General features: G+C 38.5%; 1 long non-coding RNA gene across 2 annotated transcripts in view; it reads left to right on the plus strand.

Annotated features, from left to right (window-relative positions):
* LOC132413861 (uncharacterized) overlaps positions 1-21,725 on the plus strand; it is a 79,854-nt gene extending 58,129 nt beyond the window's left edge. Inside the window, exons 2-4 of one of the 2 annotated variants that reach the window (XR_009516836.1) lie at positions 595-733; positions 5,803-6,050; positions 20,962-21,725. This is a non-coding gene — a long non-coding RNA (uncharacterized lncRNA). Of the gene's footprint in view, positions 1-429; positions 734-5,802; positions 6,051-20,961 lie in introns of those variants that run through there. The other variant, XR_009516835.1, reaches the window with a different exon arrangement.
* The last annotated feature ends 1,865 nt before the right edge of the window (positions 21,726-23,590 follow it).

Raw genomic sequence — 23,590 nt, forward strand, 5'->3', positions numbered from 1 at the left:
TTCGTGTGTCTGCGAACTTAGTATGATTTTTGGCAGCCTCTCTGCTAATGGGTGGGCTTGTGTTCCTGTCTTCCTAGTTGTTTGGCATGGGGCATCCAGCACTGGAGCTGCTGGCCGTTGGGTGGACCTGGGTCTTAACATTGTGACAGAGATCTCTGGGAGAGCTCTCGCCAATTGATATTACATGGTGTCGGGAGGTCTCTGGTGGTCCAATGTCCTGCACTCGGCTCTCCCACCTCAGAGGCTCAGGCCTGACACCAGGCTGGGGCACCAAGACCCTGTCAGCCACAAGGCAAGCTTCCACTTCCAGCTGGACCCAGTGCTGGTCCTTTTCCCACAGCTGAGTCGGTGAAGCAAAACTGGTCAGGAGGTGCTGTTTTCAGTCCAACTTTTCAGCTGTAGATGTATTTTTGATGTATTTGTGGGGAGGAAGGTGATCCCTATATCTTACTCATCCGCCATCTTGAAGGTTGCCCTGCAATAGGAGACTCCACTAAAGACGCCAACCTCTGCAAGAGCTAGAGGTGCAGAGACATTTTTTTCAGAGGATTTACAGCTTGCTTTTTTTTTTCTTTTCCTTTGTGCTTCGTCTAGTTTCTCTTGTTCACAGGGTACTTCGTGCAGAGGCCTCGCACCTGGCACTTCAGATCAGAGTGCTTAGTGAGAAATGGCTGCATTGACACCTCAGCTTGGTGGGCCGGGCTGTGTGTGGAAGTGCTTCCCCTGACACTCGGTGAGTCTTTTTCATGTTAGCCACTCTAATAGTTGTGTAGTAGCATCTCGTTGTAGTTTTAATTTGCATTTTCCTAATGACTAAAATTGTTGACTATTTTTTATATACTTATTTGCCATCCACGTATCTTCTTTGGTGAGGTGTCTCCTCAAATATTCTGACCATTTTAAAATAATTATATTAATTTTTATTACTGTTGAATTTTGAAAGTTTGGATTTTAATATTTTTTCCTAGTAGGTTTTTTTTTCACTTAACCATGTCTTTTTAAGAGCAGAAGTTTTAAAATTTGACAAAGCCAATTTATCTTTTTTTGTTGTTGTCATTGATTGTGTTTTTAGTGACATAGCTAAGAAATCTTTGCCTAACCAAAGGTCACAAATAGTTTCTCCTATGTCTTTGCCTAGAAGTTCTATAGTTTTAGATTTTACATTTAGACCTTTGGTGCATTTTAAATTAATTTGTATATATGGTTTGAGATATGGATTGAAGTTCAATTTTTTTGTATATTAACATCCATTTATTTCAGAACCATTTATTAAAAGACTGTCCTTTCTTATTGAATTGCCTGTGCACATCTGTTAAAAAAATCAGCTGTCGATATATGTATGGATCTACTTTTGGAATCTCTATTCTGCCCTATTAATCTATTTATCTACCTTGTACTAATATCACTGTCTTAATTGTAGATTTATCGTAAGTATTAAAATCAGGTAGTGTTAGTCCTCCAAGTTTGCTTTTCTTTTTCAAAGTTGTTTTGACTATTCTAAAGTCCTTTGCATTTCCATATAAATTTTAGAATCTTGTCAATTTCTATACAAAACCTCCTATTTTTGATTGGAACTGATTTGAATCTATAGATCAATCAGGAAAACAGACATCTTAACAACATTGACGTTTTCAACCTATGAACATGGTCTACTTCTCAATTTATTTAGGTCTTTCTTAATTTCTCTGAGCTATGTTTGATAGTTTTCAACATATCATGCATATCTTTTGTCAGAATTATCCCTAAGTATTTCACTTTTTTACACAATTGTAAATGGTATTCTCATTTCAATTTTAATTTCTGATTGTTGCTGGTATATAGAAATAAGATAGATTTTTCTATGTCAATCTTGTATCTCACAACCTTGTGAAACTCACCTATTAGTTTTAGAAGCATTTTTTTTGTAGATTCCATGGGATTTTCTACATAAATAATTATGTATGTCTTCTCTGAATAAAGACAGATTTTCTTTTCCAGTATTGAGAAGTTCACTTGTTTTTCTTGCCCTTCTGCACTGGCTAGAATCCCTAGTTTAGTGTTGAATAAAGTCCTGAATGTAGACACCCTTGCCTTGATCATGATCTTAGGGAGAAGGTGTTTGGTCTTTCATCACTAAGTATTATGTTAGCTTTAGGGGTTTTTTTGCATTATATATAACAATCATCTTGTGAGTCCATCTTTTAAGAGCATATTTATAAATAGATAAATATTCCTTGTGCTGATGTTCTAAATAATAGAGGCAAAGGGATTTTCCTAAATGATTGTGAAAAACTCACTTTACCTTCTACATTCTCAATTCAGCAGACCATTGTTAGCCTTTTATCTCACGCTGGGTATATAACAATAATTGAGGATGGCTGCCAACTTTTACAGTTCTTCCTGAGCACACTGGGAGCACCACTAGAGTGTAAGCGGTATTTTCCTCCTAGGATTCAAGCATGTCTGGCTGTCTGGTTGAGTGGGCCTGCAAGAGATCTATTTACATGAATACATGAAGCTTCCTGGGAAAGGACTCATGCTTAAGAAGGAAAAGTCAGGCAGGGAAGACTTGGCATAACAAATGCCTCAGGCATCAAAGGGAGCCTTGATTTTATGTGTAGCACCTTGTCAGACTCTCAGCCAGTGTCCCTGGTCCAGCTCCACAGAGGTCTTACAGAAAATAGGAGTTGAATATACAAGTGTCCACAACCTCACTCTAAGGCATGAGGACACTAAGCATCTCTAATTTGGTCTCTAGACACAAAGTCAAAAAGTAAGAGGTGCATTTTCCTTTCTATGGAGGGAACACAGCATGGCTTTGGCACATATAATTTTCTAGAGAGCGTGCCACATTTAGCATCATGAGGGCTGGGTCCTGCAGATGCCGAGTCTCCATGCAGGTAGTAGAGGCAGAATGGATCTGCTCCTGGGGACTCCCAGGTAAAACTGGAGGGATTTTGAGTGAGTCTGGACATCCCAAAATTGTGGTTAGGGGACAAAGTCAGAAGAAATATAGGTTGTTGGTATCAGTGCACCTTAATTCTGTTCTCTAGGTGGGTGTTATATGGTGAAATATGGGCAACATATCTTGATTAGGTTAATTTAAAATACTTTTATTTTAATTTTGAGTCCAGTTTAATGAGATAAAAGAAAGAAAAAAGATGATAAAATCAACTACTAATCAACATATCTTTATAAAAAAGGCCTCTTGTTTGGCACAATAATTATTTTCCTGCTATTCTTGACTATTTTTAAACGATGAAAACTTTGCTGTGATTTCTAAGTGCTAATTAATTCTAAAACTCTCTCAGGTAGGTAAATGATAAAGAGTGCAGGGGACGTGATTTAGAAAGATATTGTCTACTTTAAGTTCTGTTGCTGTATAATGGATTATTTTTCTACTGCTATGCCTTTGTCATTTGTTTTTGAGAAATAAGACATAGCCAGTGACTTGAAAATGGTAAACTAAAGAGATTTTGTATCAGAACATACTATTAAGGGTGGTAACCTGTAAATGCTATTATCCATTTCTTTGTGAACAGATGCAATCTAATTGTCATAAACAGTGCTGGCGGTGCTCCAAGCATGTGCCACCTGGGGCAGGCATTGATTTAGTGACACAGAACTCGACTTGCACAAATCTTCATTCTGGAGACTTTCACAGTGGCCTTTAGTGCCCAGAGCCAGTGAGAGTAACTAAAGAGGAAAATGGTGTATTAGATATATTTGGGTTGGCTAAGAGGGTACTCGCTCTGGACTCCACGATCCCATACAAAATAAGATTTTGCATTGTTTGAGGACAAGAATATTTCTAAAATGGGTATAGTATTATATCAAAATACTAATAACAATAAGTGTGTCATAGTCATACCTTCTTAGAACTTTCAGATACTGTTTTCCCTAGGTGACTCTATTATTTTGATATCAACTGCCATTTCCTTAAAACAGGTTTTTTAAAAAAAAATTCCTGATTTTTCAAACAGTCTTAAGATTTTTAAAATTTCTACTGGCATCTTAATTTTCACTGTTAAAAAAGAAAAATATCTCTCTTTCCTTCTAAGCTATTATTTTTCCTCTTATCATTTCTCTGTCATTCTCTTGAAAATATACTTTTTTTGCTTGTGTTGTGGAAAAGAAATGGAAGGGACCTAGTCTGGAATTGGGACAATATGAAGATTCTGGCAAGTAGATAAGGGTCTAGGGAAGTATTTAGCAACTAAAATCCTTGGAATTGCATCTAAGAAAAGTAACACGCTGCAATATTAAGAAAAAAAAAACTTTCTAGCTCTTTTTAGCTTAATCGTAGGCTATACTAAACTATTAGATTACTCTTTCAGAAAGAGTTATCAAGAACTACGAAAGGCCCAAACTTTTACCCTTTCTGTCAGCTAACAAGCAAGCCTGCCACAGTTTGATGGAGTCTGGTAGAAAACACGGAAATCCTGGGCCTGAGAGTAACAAAAATACAGCACAGCAAATAGTCTGAGCATCAGCACATACTTGTCTTTGTTCCCTTTGCCTCCAAGTTCCATGTAGGCAACACAGATAGGCTCAGATGAATGCCTTCACGGAAGTGACTTGAGTTACAGGAGAGGAACCCTAAGCTTAGGGAACCTGAATTTTTTTTTATAATGGGCAACAAGCATGCCTATAACCTTCAAGGCTCTTTGCTGTACTAAATCCTTGAAGACATAGTTCAGAATGAATGACAGTGCCTTGTTTCACAAGAGGTGTAGAATCATGAGAGACTCATGGAGAATTGTCTCCCAACAAGGTTATATATAGGACCTAGCTCTTTCCCAAAGCCAGGAGTTGACCAGAATTTGTGTCTTTCTGAAAGCGAAACTGAGACCAATACTCACTGGTGTGCTGACAGATGTTTAACAACTGGTTCTCTGAAAAGAAAAAAAGCCCTAATCTGTAGCATTTGCTGATTTCCATGGTGCAAACATTCCTACCATGGCTGATTTTAAACTACCAATAGGACCACTGAACATGGAGTTAGGAAGAGATGTACAGTAGCACGCATTTGCATAGTATTTCTACCATACACGTGTAATAGACGTAAATAATCGCAAGAGACTGGATAACACTAAAATTTAGTAAAATAATTAGGAAGTGATCAGTTTTGAGTATTTACCAACTTTCAATTTAGTATAATATGTTTAATTGTAAGTTTATATAATTAATTTTTAATAATAACCATCTTTAACAACTGGCCTGCAAAATTCCTGAAAATTGAACAATTGGCTCTTGCAAGCCAGTCTTAGCCGGCTCAAGCACCCCTCTGTCAGGACTCCTCCCTGTCTAATTAATCAAGTTCCATTGGACAGTCTTCAAAACCTAGTCTCTTCTGTGTTTGTTCTACTAGCTTATTTAAAAATCCTTTTTCTCGTTTTATTTAAAGCTAAAATGATACTCATATAACCTGTTTATTTTTCAACACCATCTGGTTAACATAAATAAATCTGATCTACTGTATCTGAATTTAGAATATGTTAGAAATAACACAAATTATATAACTTTGGGGGTTCTCTTTCGGTTGTTTTCATTACTATGGAGTGAGTATGAGTAGAAAACCTATTTGACTTTTTCTTGGAATTTGATATTTTTAAACCATCTTTTTTCTGAGGATTATATAATGAGAATTACTTCTGTAAAGTCTATCATGAATTCTTAGGAAATTTCATAGGCTTTAAGCTGGACCAAAAGCAGTGCTCTTGCAGATGGCTAAATCAGACTCATGCAAAAAACAGTAACTGAACACTTATGTGCCACATACCAGGCTAACTGAATTATTTCACATATTTTTTTTTCATTTAGTAATTTAAAAAAACTATGTGGCTTCCCTGGTGGCGCAGTGATTGAGAATCTGCCTGCCGATGCAGGGGACGCGGGTTCGTGCCCCGGTCCGGGAAGATCCCACATGCCGTGGAGCGGCTGGGCCTGTGAGCCATGGCTGCTGGGCCTGCGTGTCCGGAGCCTGTGCTGCGCAACGGGAGAGGCCACAGCAGTGAGAGGCCCGAGTACCGCACAAAAACCCAAAAAACAACAACAACAAAAACTATGAAGTAGGTATTCATTTCATTTTATGGATGGGGATGCTGAGGTTAGTCTTGGGTTCTTTATTTATATTTTGAGAAGGGAATGTGATTATCATGCACCCCTCTCTTCTCATGATCAGTATATAGTCATTAATTATCAAACATTTCGTGGCATTTTTAAGTAGTGAACCTTGACAAGACTTCCCTAAGGGCTCCAAGAGTGGAAAGAATATCTACATTCTGTTTGAATTGGTTATATATTTTTGACCATAGTGATAATCCAGAATGAAACTGTGGGTCACACATTACTAAGATATGCAAGAACATTTCAAATGAAAGTAATCAAATAGTATGTTCATCAAACAGTAACTATAACTCAGTTTCAGGAAAAGTCACTGTCAATATCATTAAAAATGGTGCATGGAGCTATATAAATACACTGACGAACTTTTTTTCAGGTGGTTTAAGCTCAGACTAACAAAAAATATCGAAGTTTTCATAGGTGATCATTTTATCTCAGTGAAATATCTTCTCTTTCAAGAAAGAGGAAAAGACCATAGCCAACTAATAAAGACTTTGGGTTAAGTACAGCTTCAGCGAGTTTTTCAAGAGAGAAAAATATTCTGACCACTTCATTTGATAAATCTAAAACAAATGAAAAAATCAGAGTTATTCACATCACTTGGTTTGTTGTACTACTATCACTTACCTTACCGAGGAGAAAATAAATTGCTCTCTTTCCACAAGTAATAAAAATACTGCAATTGTATACCATAATTGCATAATATGAGTCTGGGTATAGCTTAGCAAGCTTTTGTTTAACTTGTGAGTGTGTAGAAATCACCGTTTCTGTGGATTTATTTTGTGTCCATTTCATAACCACCATTTCAGTGGGTATATTTTTAATGATTAATTGTCATCTGGGGATAGCAATTTAAAAACTGTAGAAGACATTTAGTATCTCATGTACACAATTTAAATTCTCAAGATAGAGCCTGTTGCTTAGCTTATTTTGTTGGTCTATATTTATTGCTGGACAATCTGTTCCTTTGGGGAGATATCTACCTGAAGCTGGGGTGATGCGCTGGTATGGTAAGTTTCATAAGGTAGAGGGTGTGGATAGGGTAATTTCATTTAGAATGACCTAGGCAGATAGGCAGCATAAAGTAATTTTACCAAGGAAAGATTAGGCACCAGAAAATTATAAATGGTTTGAAAAATATGTATTTTTCTTTCTGTGTTTCTCTATTTTCTAATTTTTCTTTAATGATTATGTATGATTTGGGAAATAAGGAAATAATATCACTACAATGTGATTTTTACTTTTTCCTCTGTAGTTTTATAGTTTTGGTCTAATTCCATTTAGCAGAGAAATTTCAAATTCTAGCAATATGATGTTGCTTTAGAAAAGATAAAATATACTGGCAAAAAAAAAAAAAGAAAAGAAAGAAAGAGAGAGAGAGGAAGAGAAAGAGAGAGAAAATTTAAAATGTATTTGTTTTTTAACCAATCAGAGCTGGTACCAAGTACCATTTTGAGTTGTTTAGGTTTATAACAAGGCATATGCTGGGGCTGTTAGGGCTGGAGAGATACAGAGATGTATACTGTAAGACAAGGCCTCTGACTTCAAGTTCAGTTCTGTAAATCTTTATTGAGCATTTTAATGTAGAATAGGGATCCACAGGTGACAAGATACAATCACTGCCTTCTCAAAGAGCTAGCAATCCAGTTAATTATAGGAACAGGAAAATAAAATTAATAATGCAGGAAATATATATGAAGGTTCCAGTGAATGACCTGAGAGTTCAGAGTAGTGGGAAATCAATTCAATGTGGGATAAATGAAAAAGACCTCATGAGAGGTGTGGGATTTGAATTGGTCTTATTAGATGAAGAAAGCTTGGGTAAATGAGGGTATGATAGAGGGCTTTGTTTGATTGGGGGAATCGCTGCAAAAGGTATATAGGTAGGAAAGCACAAGGCATGTTCGGGAGTCATGAATAAATCTGTTTTGTGGGCTCATGGTGGAGAGTAGTGGCAGATAAGATTGGTTAAGTACGGATAAGATTTCACTGAAAGCTTTTCTAATATGCTTTCATAAAATGCTTTGGATGTACCTTTTTTTTTTTTTTTTTTAAGCTTCAAGTTCATTTACTATTTAGACTACTTTGGGGCTGACTAGCTAGCCGGTGTCTGATAAGGAGAATAATGTGTTGTCCTGCATCTGCTTCTCAGCCATGTCTTGCCTATGAACCCAAAGCCTTAGAATTCTCTGTAATGAATGAGAGCCCAAAGACCGTCTTAATTTAACTATGACTTTATTATGTTGTCCTGGCCTTCTGATGTGGAATCGTTATTGGGAGTTTCACTGTAAGCTAATAAATTAGCTTACAGAAAATTAATTTCCTAGAATAGGCCCCAAGGGAAGTGTTATACTGACATCCATTTCATACACTTGTTTATAAAGTTGATGCACATTGTATTATGGTAGTAATTAAAAAACATAAAGCCAGTTTTACAGGTATTTTTAAACATTTTCCTATTTCCACCTATTCTCCTTGTTAATCCTCATCAACTTCTACCATTTTCAAAAGATGATTGTGGTGTTGTTAACAATAATTATTCAAAACAAATATTTTAAAAGCAGCATAACTGTGTTTGAACTTGTTCACACAACACTAAATTATCCTAAGGAGATGGTCACTGGGTATGAGTGGGGTAGTGGAGAGAGAACACGGCCCATTAATGAAGCTAATGCTTTGGTCCGTTTCTGCCTATCCCAGTCCCATTCAGCTACAGATATAGAGGACCTTCCCTACGCCAGGCTCCTCTCCTGCCCAGATTTTGAACTCATCCTGTCCAAGGCAACAATATATCACTGGAATCATACATACCTGATGATGGGATCTGGAGTGAATATAAATTGAGTAGCACATTCCTGTGAACCACCCCCTCAGCCTCTGTCCTCCTCTCCCTCCACTGTGTTCAACACAGTCTTAAGAAAAACTTCTTACCATGACTTCCTTTTCTGTACTCCAGTATCACTTTCAGAATGGCTGTTACACTTCTAACTTCAGCCTCTTGTCTGTGACCCTATATTCTTCCTAAGCCTTGTCAACCCCTTTCCTCGGAATTCTTGCTAGAACCCTGAGAAGGGCATAAGACTGGGTCAGAACCACAAAGCTGATATGGCTGTGGCTCTAAGGAGGGCCACCTGAGTTTCCATATCAGATTAATTGACCTGGAGTTTGTTACCTTTCTTTGAGGTGTTTGAAATGTTACTTCCTTCTTAATTCTGAGGGGTGTATAAGGAAATATACATAAGAACACATCTAGTGTAGTAACCGTTTATTAAATTCTTACTGTGTAGACTAACAGGCAAGTATATGTTTAAGGAGTTAGATGTGCATTTCCTTCTTTTGGTTTGTAACACAAGAGCTGTTATTAATCTGAAAGCATCTAAGACCTAACTAATTCACCATTTATATCTGAAAACTGTATGTCTTTCTTTATAGTGGTTTTTAAATATCTGATAACTATATCTTTAAACCTTAGAGTGACTATTATATTTTCAAATGAGTACTAACTTTTTATATAAATCAGATTGGACCAGGTGCCCACCTAGATCATACTATTCTAGAGAATATTTGATGCTTCATGTAGTTCACCCACTAAGTCTACTGAACACCTACTATGTGCAAGTCAATATGCTATAAGGGATATAAAAATGAGTAAAGCATAGTCCTGGCCCTAGTGTGGAAGGATTAAGACAATGGCACATAGACATGGGCACAGAACAGGGTAGCCAATACAGCCTTTAAAGGACAAGAAAGCAGTTTTAATAATAATTACATGATCTTAGTTTTTTATCCTTGGCTAAGATAAAGAATAATTATATATTCAAGATGCAAATTATTCCTGGCTTAATTATCTCTATCAGTTTGAAGGAATAGACACTCAGGTGTGCAGACAGATGCCATACTCCGTTGGGAGCACTTAATCTATGTCTTTTTATTGGGGCGGAGGTAGGGAGGATTCACTGATTTAAAATGATGTTACATTCTTTAAGAACAAGGTAGCAGAAGACCTTTTCTTAAACTGTATTTCACTATGCATGACCTTTGCCTGAACATTCTTCGTAGCTACAAAGACAGCCTAGCTGATGGCAAAATCCACATTTTCATGTCAACCTAATTTAGGGAACATTTCATCACTTAGCTTCACAGTGTGAAGAACATTAATAATTCAGTGGTTTGTATATATTTCCATTCATTCTCCTTGAGAAGATGTTTACACTGCAAAACAATGGTGCAGGGATGGCGGAGTTGGGAAGACCTGCCTCTTGGGTTGGAGACATGCTCTTGTGGTGTCTTTTTGCCACCCTGTCCCCATGCTTCCCCACAACCCCCAGCTCTCTTAGAATATCTGTGGCTTCAGCAACAGTGAACATTCAGTGGAGCTGAAGAAGTGATAGGGTTTATTAGTACCTTATGCCTTTAGCAACCCCTCATTGATACCCTTCATGCCATGTCTGTCTAGGTTGTTAAATAACTTTTTTAAAGTTTCTTTTCTATACTTTTCTATACTAAATTGTTTATCCTGGGTCAAAACAAAGATTTTTTAAAAATGTAGACTTTAAGGGAAGATTCCAGAGACTTGGTCCCTTGGGAATTACCCCTCAGTGAAAAAATTCTATTTCTTTTGGACTAGAGACCTGGCAATGGCAAAATGGACTGCCACTGTGAACCATTTATTCTGTCTCACTGGACAGAATAAATGGTTTCCTAATTGAAGCTATGTCATGACATGAACTGTAAAATGTGGTGGCAATAATTTACTCTCAGCTTAAAGAAAATTGTCTGCTCTTTTTTAAAGCTTTTTTTCCCCAACTAGACTGTGAGATAATGTTTAAAAAAGGAATACTCTTTGCAGTACTATTTACACATTAATTTAAGCTACATATTTTGCAATATTTTAAAAGAACTAATTAAAAAGCATTGTGTGTGCGCTTTTGAATAGCATCATTTTTATAAGTACATCAGAGTTTCTTAAGCATAATTTCATTTATTGTGAATTGTAAATTCATTTCTTATATCCTGTAGACCATAGACATTATATTAAAACGTGTATATATGTAACAACTACACACACACACACACTTTGTTTATATTAACCACGAAAACATATGGAAAGTTAGTATAATAATAATTGTGGGATTTTAGAAATAATGGGCAAAATAATTATTCCAAATGATGTTAAGATATTTGGTAATCTAGTTAGATCTCTATACCACACCTTTCACAAAAATACATTCCAAATAATTAAAGGTATAGACACTAAAAAATACCTCAAACTAGAAGAATGCTAGAAGAAAAGGAATGAAATATAGGTTTATAATTGTGGGATAAGGAAGGGCTATCTCAGCATGTTGTAAACCTAGAAACCGTAAAGAAAATCAACATAATAAAACATTTATTTGAAAAGATAAAAGTAAATGTAAAAGATAAGTGAGAGGTTGGGAGAAAAATATATGCAATGTATGTAAAGATAAAAGATTAATATCCAGATTATCTTCTAACATTCTACTAATAAATATGAAAAAGACAATCAGCCAAATAGAAAATTGACAAAGAACTCAAACAGAGTTCCTTTAATGAAAGAAGGGGTAGAAGTGTCCAAAAACGTATGAAAAAATGACCCATTTCAATAATTATTAAATAAATGAAAATTAAACAATAACAAGATATCTTATTCACCCACTTGATTGGCAACATTTCAACAGATTTATAACATGTGCCTTTAGTGAGGGAAAATGGACCTCTCATAATTGTATTGATGGAAGTGAATATAGGTATAGCTTTTTTTTTTTAAAACATCTTTATTGGAGTATAATTGCTTTACAATGGTGTGTTAGTTTCTGCTTTATAACAAAGTAAATCACTTTTACATGTACATATGTCCCCATATCTCTTCCCTTTTGCATCTCCCTCCGTCCCACCCTCCCTATCCCACCCCTCTAGGTGGTCACAAAGCATCAAGCTGATCTCCTTGTGCTATGCAGCTGCTTCCCACTAGCTATCTATTTTACATTTGGTAGTGTATGTATGTCCATGCCATTTGCTCACTTTGTCCCAGCTTACCCTTCCCCCTCCCCATATCCTCAAGTCCATTCTCTACTAGGTCTGCATCTTTATTCCTGTTTTGCCCCTAGTTTCTTCATGACCATTTTTTTTTTTAGATTCCATATGTACGTGGTAGCATATGGTATTTGTTTTTCGCTTTCTGACTTACTTCACTCTGAATGACAGTCTCTACGTCCATCCACCTCACTACAAATAACTCAGTTTCATTCCTTTTAATGGCTGAGTAATATTCCATTGTATATATGTACCACATCTTCTTTATCCATTCATCTGTTGATGGACTCTTAGGTGGCTTCCATGTACTGGCTATTATAAATAGAGCTGCAATGGACATTTTGATACATGACTCTTTTTGAATTATGGTTTTCTAAGGGTATATGCCCAGTAGTGGGATTCCTACATCATATGGTAGTTTTATTTTAAGTTTTTTAAGGAACCTCCATACTGTTGTCCATAGTGGCTGTATCAATTTACATTCCCAGCAACAGTGCAAGAGGGTTCCCTTTTCTCCACACCCTCTCCAGGATTTATTGTTTCTAGATTTTTTGATGATGGCCATTGTGACTGGTGTGAGATGATACCTCATTGTAGTTTTGATTTGCATTTCTCTAATGATTAATGATGTTGAGAAATCTTTCATGTGTTTATTGGCAAACTATATCTTCTTTGGAGAAATGGCTATTTAGGTCTTCTGCCCATTTTTGGACTGGGTTGTTTTTTTGATATTGAGCTGTATGAGCTGCTTGTGAATTTTGGAGATTAATCCTTTGTCAGTTGCTTCATTTGCAAATATTTTCTCCCATTCTGAGGGTTGTCTTTTGGTCTTGTTTATGGTTTCCTTTGCTGTGCAAAAGCTTTGAAGTTTCATTAGGTCACATTTGCTTTTTTTTGTTTTTATTTCCATTACTCTAGGAGGTGGGTCAACAAGGATCTTGATGTGATTTATGTCATAGAGTGTTCTGCCTATGTTTTCCTCTAAGAGGTTGATGGTGTCTGGGCTTACATTTAGGTCTTTGATCCATTTTGAGTTTATTTTTGTGTATGGTGTTAGGGAGAATTCTAATTTCATTCTTTTACATGTAGCTGTCCAGTTTTCCCAGCACCACTTATTGAAGAGGCTGCCTTTTCTCCACTGTATATTCTTTCCTCCTTTATCAAAGATAAGGTGACCATATGTGCGTGGGTTTATCTCTGGGCTTTCTATCCTGTTCCATTGATCTATATTTCTGTGTTTGTGCCAGTACAATACTGTCTTCATTACTGTAGCTTTGCAATGTAGTCTGAAGTCAGAGACCTGATTAGTCCAGCTGCATTTTTCTTTCTCAAGATTGCTTTGGCTATTCGGGGTCTTTTGAGTTTCCATACAAATTGTGAAATTTTTTGTTCTAGTTCTGTGAAAAATGCCAGTGGTAGTTTGATAGGGATTGCATTGAATCTGTACATTGCTTTGGGTAATAGAGTCATTTTCACAACGTTGATTCTTCCAATCCAAGAACATGGTATATCTCTCCATCAATTTATATCATCTTTGATTTCTTTCATAAGTGTCTTATAATTTTCTGCATACATCATTGTCTCCTTAGGTACGTTATTCCTAGGTACTTTATTCCTTTTGTTGCAATGGTAAATGGGAGTGTTTTCTTAATTTCTCTTTCAGATTTTTCATCATTAGTGTATAGGAATGCAAGAGATTTGTGTGCATTAATTTTGTATCCTGCTACTTTACCAAATTCATTGATTAGCTCTAGTAGTTTTCTGGTAGCATCTTTAGGATTCTCTACATATAGTACCATGTCATCTGCAACAGTGACAGCTTTACTCCTTCTTTTCCAATTTGTATTCCTTTTATTTCTTTTTCTTCTCTGATTGCTATGGCTAAAACTTCCAAAACTATGTTGAATAATAGTGGTTAGAGTGGGCAACCTTGTCTTGTTCTTGATCTTAGTGGAAATGGTTTCAGTTTTTCACCATTGAGGATGATGTTGGCTGTGGGTTTGTCATATATGGCCTTTATTATGTTGAGGAGAGTTCCCTCTATGCCTACTTTCTGCAGGGTTTTTATCATAAATGGGTGTTGAATTTTGTCGATAGCTTTCTCTGCATCTATTCAGATGATCATCTGGTTTTTCTCCTTCAATTTGTTAATATGGTATATCACATTGATTGATTTGTGTATATTAAAGAATCCTTGCATTCCTGGGATAAACCCTGCTTGATCATAGTGTATGATCCTTTTAATGTGCTGTTGGATTCTGTTTGCTAGTACTTTGTTGAGGATTTTTGCATCTATGTTCATCAGTGATATTGGCCTGTAGTTTTCTTTCTTTGTGACTTCTTTGTCTGGTTTTGGTATCAGGGTGATGGTGGCCTCGTAGAATGAGTTTGGGAGTGTTCCTCCCTCTGCTATATTTTGGAAGAGCTTGAGAAGGATAGGTGTTAGCTCTTCTCTAAATGTTTGATAGAATTCGCCTGTGAAGCCATCTGGTCCTGGGCTTTTGTTTTTGGAAGATTTTTAATCACAGTGTCAATTTCAGTGCTTGTGTTTGGCCTGTTCATATTTTCTATTTCTTCCTGGTTCAGTCTTGGAAGTTTGTGCATTTCAAAGAATTTGTCCATTTATTCCAGGTTGTCCATTTTATTGGCATACAGTTGTTGTAGTAATCTCTCATGATCCTTTGTATTTCTGCAGTGTCAGTTGTTACTTCTCCTTTTTCATTTCTAATTCTATTGATTTGAGTCTTCTCCCTTTTTTTCTTGATAAGTCTGGATAATGGACTATCAATTTTGTTTATCTTCTCAAATAACAAGCTTTTAGTTTTATTGATCTTTGCTATCGTTTCTGTCATTTCTTTTTCATTTATTTCTGACCTGATCTTTATGATTTATTTCCTTCTGCTAAGTTTGGGGTATTTTTGTTCTTCTTTCTCTAATTACTTTAGGTGTAAGGTTAGGTTGTTTATTTGAGATGTTTCTTGTTTCTCAAGGTAGGATTGTATTGCTATAAACTTCCCTCTTAGAACTGCTTTTGCTGCATCCCATAGGTTTTGGGTCATTGTGTTTTCATTGTCATTTGTTTCTAGGTATTTTTTGATTTCCTCTTTGATTTCTTCAGCAATCTCTTGGTTATTAAGTAGTGTGTTGTTTAGCCTCCATGTGTTTGTATTTCTTACAGATTTTTTACTGTAATTGATATCTAGGCTCATAGTGTTGTGGTCACAAAAGACACTTGATATGTTTTCAATTTTCTTAAATTTACCAAGGCTTGATTTGTGACCCAAGATATGATCTATCCTGGATAATGTTCCATGAGCACTTCAGAAGAATGTGTATTCTGTTGTTTTTGGATGGAATGTCCTATAAATATCAGTTAAGTCTCTCTTGTTTAATGTATCATTTAAAGCTTGTGTTTCCTTATTTATTTTCATTTCAGATGATCTGTCCATTGGTGAAAGGGGTATGTTAAAGTCCCCTACTATGATTGTGTTACTGTTGATTTCCCCTTTTATGGCTTTTAGTATTTACCTTATGTATTCAGGTGCTCATATGTTGGGTGCATAAATATTTACAATTGTTATATCTTCTTGGACTGATCCCTTGATCATTATGTAGTGGCCTTCTTTGTCTCTTGTAATAGTCTTTGTTTTAAAATCTATTTTGTCTGATATGAGAATTGCTACTCCAGCTTTCTTTTGATTTCCATTTGCATGGAATATCTTTTTCCATTCCCTCAGTTTCAGTCTGTATGTGTCCCTAGGTCTGAAGTGGGTCTCTTACAGACAGCATATACACGGGTGTTTTTTTTGTATCCATTCAGCCGATCTATGTCTTTTGGTTGGAGCATTTAATCCATTTACATTTAAGATAATTATCGATATGTATGTTCCTATAAACATTTTCTTAATTCTTTTGAGTTTATTATTGTAGGTCTTTTCCTTCTCTTGTGTTTCTTGCCTAGAAAAGTTCCTTTAGCATTTGTTGTAAAGCTGGTTTGGTGGTGCTGAACTCTCTCAGCTTTTGCTTGTCTGTAAATGTTTTAATTTCTCCATCGAATCTCAATGAGATCCTTGCTGGGTAGAGTAATCTTGGTTGTAGATTTTTGTCCTTTATCACTTTAAATAGGTCCTGCCACTCCCTTCTGGCTTGCAGAGTTTCTGCTGAAAGATCAGCGGTTAACCTTATGAGGATTCCCTTGTGTGTTATTTGTTGTTTTTCCCTTGCTACTTTTATTTGTTCTTTGTATTTAATTTTTGATAGTTTGATTAATATGTGTCTTGGCGTGTTTCTCCTTGGATTTATCGTGTATGGGTCTCCCTGTGCTTCCTGGACTTGATTAACTATTTCCTTTCCCATATTAGGGAAGTTTTCAACTATAATCTCTTCAAATATTTTCTCAGTCCCTTTCTTTTTCTCTTTTTCTTCTGGGACCTCTATAATTCGAATGTTGGTGGGTTTAATGTTGTCTCAGAGGTCTCTGAGACTGTCCTCAATTCTTTTCATTCTTTTCTCTTTATTCTGCTCTGCAGTAGATATGTCCACTATTTTATCTTCCAGGTCACTTATCCGTTCTTCTGCCTCAGTTATTCTGCTATTGATTTCTTCTAGAGAATTTTAAATTTCATTTATTGTGTTGTTCATCAGTGTTCGTTTGCTCTTTAGTTCTTGTAGGTCCTTGTTAAATGTTCCTTGTATTTTCTCCATTCTATTTCCAAGATTTTGGATCATCTTTACTATCATTATTCTGAATTCTTTTTCAGGTAGACTGCCTATTTCCTCTTCATTTGTTAGGTCTGGTGGGTTTTTACCTTGCTCTTTCATCTGCTATGTGTTTCTCTGTCTTCTCATTTTGCTTACCTTACTGTGTTTGGGGTCTCCTTTTCCCAGGCTGCAGGTTTGTAGTTCCCTTTGTTTTTGGTGTCTGTCCCCAGTGGCTAAGGTTGGTTCAGTGGGTTGTGTAGGCTTCCTGGTGGAGGGGACTAGTGCCTGTGTTCTGGTGGATGAGGCTGGATCTTGTCTTTCTGGTACGCAGTTCCACGTCTGGTGGTGTGTTTTGGGGTGTCTGTGGCCTTATTATGATTTTAGGTAGCCTCTGTGCTACTGGGTGGGGTTGTGTTCCTGTCTTGCTAGTTGTTTGGCATAGGGTGTCCTGCACTGTAGCTTGCTGGTCATTGAGTGGAGGTGGGTCGTGGCATTGAGAGGGAGGTCTCTGGGAGATTTTTGCCATTTGATAATATGTGGATAATGGAGGTCTCTTGTGGACCAGTGTCCTGAACTTGGCTCTCCCACCTCAGTGGCACAGCCCTGACACCTCGCTGGAGCACCAAGAGACTGTCCTCCACACGGCTCAGAATAAAAGGGAGAAAAAAGAAAGAAAGAAAGAAAGAAGATAAAATAAAATAAAATAAAGTAAAATAAAATAAATTTTTTTAAAAAAATTATTAAGAAAAAACTTTTTAAGTAATAAAAAAAAAAAATGGACAGACAGAACCCTAGGACAAATGGTAAAAGCAAAGCTATACAGACAAAATCACACACAGAAGCATGCACACTCACAAAAAGACAAAAAGGTTAAAAAAATATATATATATCATTGTTCCCAAAGTCCACCTTCTCAGTTTTGGGATGATTCGTTGTCTATTCAGGTATTCCACAGATGCAGGGTACATCAAGTTGATTGTGGAGATTTAATCCGCTGCTCCTGAGGCTGCTGGGAGAGATTTCCCTTTCTCTTCTTTGTTCGCTCAGCTCCCGGGGTTCAGCTTTGGATTTGGACTCGTCACTGCGTGTAGGTCGCCTGAGGGCCTCTGTTCTTCGCTCAGACAGGACGAGGTTAGAGGAGCAGCTGATTCGGGGGCTCTGGCTCACTCAGGCCGGGGAGCGGGAGGGGTAAGGATGCGGGGCGAGCCTGCGGCGGCAGAGGCCAGCCTGACGTTGAACCAGCCTGAGGCGCGCCGTGCGTTTTCCCCGGGAAGTTGTCCCTGGATCCCGGGACTCTGGCAGTGGCGGGCTGCACAGGCTCCCGGGAGGGCAGGTGTGGATAGTGACCTGTGCTCGCACACAGAATTCTTGGTGGTGGCAACAGCAGCCTTAGCGTCTCATGCCCGTCTCCGGGGTCCGCGCTTTTAGCCGCGGCTCGCGCCCGTCTCTGGAGCTCCTTTAAGCGGCGCTCTTAATCCCCTCTCCTCGCGCACCAGGAAACAAAGAGGCAAGAAAAAATCTCTCAACTCTTCGGCAGCTCCAGACTTTTCCCCAGACTCCCTCCCAGCTAGCCGTGGCGCACAAGCCCCCTTCAGGCTGTGTTCACGCTGCCAACCCCAGTCCTTTCCCTGGAATCCGACCTCCGAAGCCCGGGCCTCAGCTCCCAGCCCCATCCGCCCCTGCGGGTGAGCAGACAAGCCTCTCGGGCTGGTGAGTGCCGGTCGGCACCGATCCTCTGTGCGGGAATCTCTCCGCTTTGCCCTCCACACCCCTGTTGCTGCGCTCTCCTCCGTGGCTCCGAAGCTCCCCCCCCGCCTCCGCCACCCGCAGTCTCCGCCCGCGAAGGGGCTTCCTAGTGTGTAGAAACCTTTCCTCCTTCACAGCTCCCTCCCAGATGTGTAGGTCCCGTCCCTATTCTTTTGTCTCTGTTTTTTCTTTTGCCCTACCCAGGTACGTGAGGGAGTTTCTTGCCTTTTGGGAGGTCTGAGGTCTTCTGCCAGCATTCAGTAGGTGTTCTGTAGGAGTTGTTCCACATGTAGATGTATTTCTGATGTATTTGCGGGGAGGAAGGTGATCTCCACGTGTTACTCTTCTGCCATCTTGAAGCTCCTCCATCAGATGTAGCTTTTTGTAAGGCAAATTAACATTAGCTATCAAAAGTAAAATATGCATGACATTTGACCTAGACATTTCACTAGAAATTCTACTTCTAGGGGTCTATCCTACAGAAGTACTAGCTTAATTATACACAAAATAAATGTCCATGGATGCTCATTCATTGCAGTGTTGTTTATTAGCCAAAAACAAGCAGAATTCTCAATTAATAGGAAAATGTTTAAATCAATATAGAATATTCATTAAAGGAAATTCATATAGCAATTAAAAAGAAAGTTGTAGATTCATATGTATGGACTTGCAAATATATTCACTATAAGTAAAACAAAAAGCACATTGCAAAACCATATTCATAACCTGATTCTATTTTCCTTTGGGGAAAAAAATCAACAAAAATATATATTCATATAAGCATAGAATAAAATCTGGAAGAATATAAAATGATCTCTTGATGGTGACTACAGAGCTGCATGCTAAAGAGAAAGGAGAGAAGGAAGGAGTTTCACTTATTTCACATACATTAAAAGATAACAGTGGGATTATGAGTGATTTTCTTTTTTTATATTTAACATCTCTTCTATTACAGACATGTATTACATGTCTTACTTTTGTATTCAAAAACCAAATGTAACCTTGAAAAGATAATTCTTGAAGGATGGAATGAAAAGATGAGAGACCAGAGACAGGAAGATAATTTAGGAGACCTTGAATGACCTTGGGAAGGACATGAGCAACTGGCCCAGTGCCGAGACAAAGGGGTTGAGAATGAAGGGCTGATGTGAGACTCTGGGAGATGGAACTTGAGTGGAGAGGTGGGGTCTGGCTCACAGGTGAGTTATTATATATCTCGAACTCCCAGTCTGGAGCTCTTTCCTGGAGCCATGAAAGGTCCCATTAACCACCACACTGGCGCCACACTGAGACCTTCAAGGACCAGAACATGGGCATGGGCACACCCAGAGCACACTTACAGCAGGTAAAATACCCAGGTTGTCTTGTTCCTAAGTAGCCAACCATTTCAGTTCTGATTTCCCTCTTACATGTTTCCACATGAGACCAGATGAAAGCAGCACCATCTTTGCCAAGGGCCCCTTGGGCTGTTCTCTGCAGCTCAGTGACCTGAAGGTTATACATCATTACATCAGCCTCCCCTTCAGGGACTGGCAAGCAGCTCTCAGGCTGTCTCCAGGGAAGCCAGCTTTCCTTCCTTCACTCTGCTTGATCCTGACGTTCATTGTGTGTAGTCTGCTCAGCCTGTAGTAAAATCTTCTGGTTCCTTTTTACTAAGTCATGCTCATAAACATGAGACTTAACCCACCTGCAGTCTGCTCTGACCCCAGCATTGTCAGTTGCCCTACATAGTCATCGTGAACATTGTCTGTGGCCAAAGCATGTCTCACCTTTGAGTTATTTCAGGCCTCTGGCCATACCTTCCAATATGCATAAGTGACTGCTCAGCACAGAGTAAGCAATGTCACATGATGGAAACTAATTTCATGTGGGGAACCTCTCTGAAAGGCCTGCTCACTTGTTGTTTGTTTACTCAGAAGCAGATGTTTAAACATCTGCTTAAATATTGTGAAATCTTTTCACCAATTGGACCTTTGGTTCTTGCAGCATAACGGGGAAAGCTCATGTTACAAGAGTAGAGGCAAATTGTATGTTGAAAAGGGGAATTTGGTAGAAAAGCTTTTCTAGCATTTCTATGAAAACAAGTACAATGTTAACAAAAGCTTTCATGTATTTGAATAGAAGATACCTTTGGTTTCTTTAAAGCTCGTTAGTACACTATTACCTTGAATCTTTATTTATTTTATGGATATATTATATGGAGTGCTACATATAAAAATTTTACAGAAAATTTTAAATAAAATTTAAAATATATCTAAGAACTGAACCAGTATTGTAGAGAAAAAGCATTGTCCTTTTTTCTTCTCCAGTAAAAGGTTGGATAATCTTTCTGATTTTAAATTATTATATTTCCAGATCAACATCTCCAAGGAACTGCATACTGACCTACGAAGATGCAACAGCAGTCCTGCTGCTTTGCTTCTCTAATGCAATAGACAAACATCTAATCTGGTTACTGCACAGAGCTAATGTCTTATTTTGAATTTGAGTGATTTCTGTCTGATGTCACATGGAAGAAAATGTAATTTTTGCCCGTCTTTTAGCAGCAGATAATTTGTTGATTTTGTTGCTCAATGGCTTATCTTTAGAAGGAATTTTGAAATTGCACCTTGAGACGTACCATTTTGCATATGAGATAGTTGAGACTATTTACTGGTAGCTTTTTTAGGCAGAAGCATATAACTAGATGAAAATTAAATCAGTTGTTTGTCCTCCCTGATCTCAATCACTGGTTTTAACGGAAGTATCTAGTTGCTTAGGCATCTTGGAGAGCAGTTTGGGAATGAAGAAATTATTTCTAATTCAGTCTCTCTGTTACCTTTCTGGACTCAGTTTTTCCGGTACACACACATGCATACACACACACGCAAAATGAAATAACAGGGAAATTTCAATCCATTTTAAAGAAAAATAAAAAGCAAGGATGAAATATTATTAAAACTCTCTCTTTTTCTGTTTGAATAATATGCTACATCGAGGGTGAAGCTTAACTGGTAGCTTGAAGGTGGGTGACCTCCAATATGACAGTGCTTTATTGCAGGGGTCCCCAGCCCCCGGGCCATGGACCGGTACCTGTCTTTGGCCTGTTAGGAACTGGGACACACAGCAAGAGGTGAGTAGTGGGTGAGTGAGTGAAGCTTCATCTGAATTTACAGCCGCTCCCCATCGCTCACAGTACCGCCTGAGCTCTGCCTCTTGTCAGATCAGTGGTGGCATTAGATTCTCCTAAGAGCTCAAACTGTACTGTGAACTGGCGTGCAAGGGATCTAGGCTGTGCGCTTCTTATGAGAATCTAATGCCTGATGATCTGAGGTGGAGCTGAGGCGGTGATGCTAGCGCTGGGGAGTGGCTGCAAATACAGATTATCATTAGCAGAGAGGTTTGACTGCACAGAGACCATAATAAATCAATTGCTTGCAGACTCACATCAAAACCCTATCAGTGAGTGGCAAGTGACAATTAAGCTGCGTCTGGTGGCAGGCTTTACAGTGGCCAGTAAGTTGATGTATTTCAATTGTACAGCTGCATCTGGTGGCAGGCTTTAAGTCAGAATCCCACACTTATTTTAGTCCACGTGTGACCCGCGCATTATTTTATTTACCACTCCCGTCCGCACCTCTTTCCCACACTGCACACTTGTCTCAGTCACAGTTTTGGTAATCCCACAAGCTAACCCTAGCGAAGATGAGTGTCTGCACTGAGAGCATCATTCTTAGTGGCTAACCACATTGCTAAAGCTAAGAAGCACTTTACTATTGGTGAAGAGTTGATCCTGCCTGCTGCTAAGGACATTGGTTGTGAACTTTCAGGAGAGTCTGCAGTTCAAAAGGTGGCACATGTTCCTCTTTCACATAGCACCATAACTAGACAAGTTGATGAAATAGCAGAGGATATTGAGGCACAATTATTAGAGAGGATTAATGTGTCACTGTGGTATGCAATCCAGGTTGACGAGTCTACCGATGTTGACAACAAGGCAACAATGCTTGTTTTTGTGTGATATAATTTTCAGGAGTATGTGCATGAGGCTATGTTACGTGCACTTTTGTCGCCAACCAACACCACAGCTACAGAACTATTCAAGTCTTTGAATGATTCCATATCAGGAAAACCGAACTGGTCATTTTGTGCCGGTATATGCACAGATGGAGCGGCTACCGTGACTGGATGGCTTTCTGATTTCACTGCTCGGGTCAAAGAGGTCGCTTCTGAATGTGAGTCTACGCACTGTGTCATCCATAGAGAAATGCTGGCTAGCCGAAAAATGACACCTGAACTTAACAGTGTTTTGCAGGATGTGATTAAAATTATCAACCACATTAAAGTACATGCCCTTAACTCACATCTGTTTGTGCAGCTCTGTGAGGAGATGGACACAGATCATACATGTCTTCTCTTATACACAGAAGTGAGATGGCTTTCTAAAGGCAGATCACTGGCCAGAGTTTTTGAGTTACGAGAGTTGCTCCAAAGATTTATTTTAGAAAAAGTCACCACCGGCAGCACATTTCAATGACACAGAATGGGTTGCAAAACTTGCTTACTTGGACTTCCCTGGTGGTGCGGTGGTTAAGAATCTGCCTGCCAATCCAGGCGACACAGGTTCGATCCTTGGTCCAGGAAGATCCCACATATCACAGAGCAACTAAGCCCGTATGCCACAACTACTGAGCTTGCACTCTAGAGCCCTCAAACCACAACTACTGAGCCCGCAAGCCACAACTACTAAAGCCCTCGTGCCTAGAGCCTGTGCTCTGCAACAAGAGAAGCCATAGCAATGAGAAACCCGCAGACCACAATGAAGGGTAGCCCCCGCTCGCCGCAACTAGAGAAAGCCTGCGTGCAGCAACCAAGACCTAATGCAGCCGAAAAAATTAAAATTAAAAAAATAAAAATAAAAAACGTGCTTACTTGTGTGACCTATTCAACTGGCCCAATGAACTAGCTGCATTCAAAGCCAAACTGGAATTATGGGGGCGACGAG

The sequence above is a fragment of the Delphinus delphis genome, chromosome 18, assembly GCF_949987515.2.
Source record: "Delphinus delphis chromosome 18, mDelDel1.2, whole genome shotgun sequence".
NCBI classification, from domain to species: domain Eukaryota; kingdom Metazoa; phylum Chordata; class Mammalia; order Artiodactyla; family Delphinidae; genus Delphinus; species Delphinus delphis.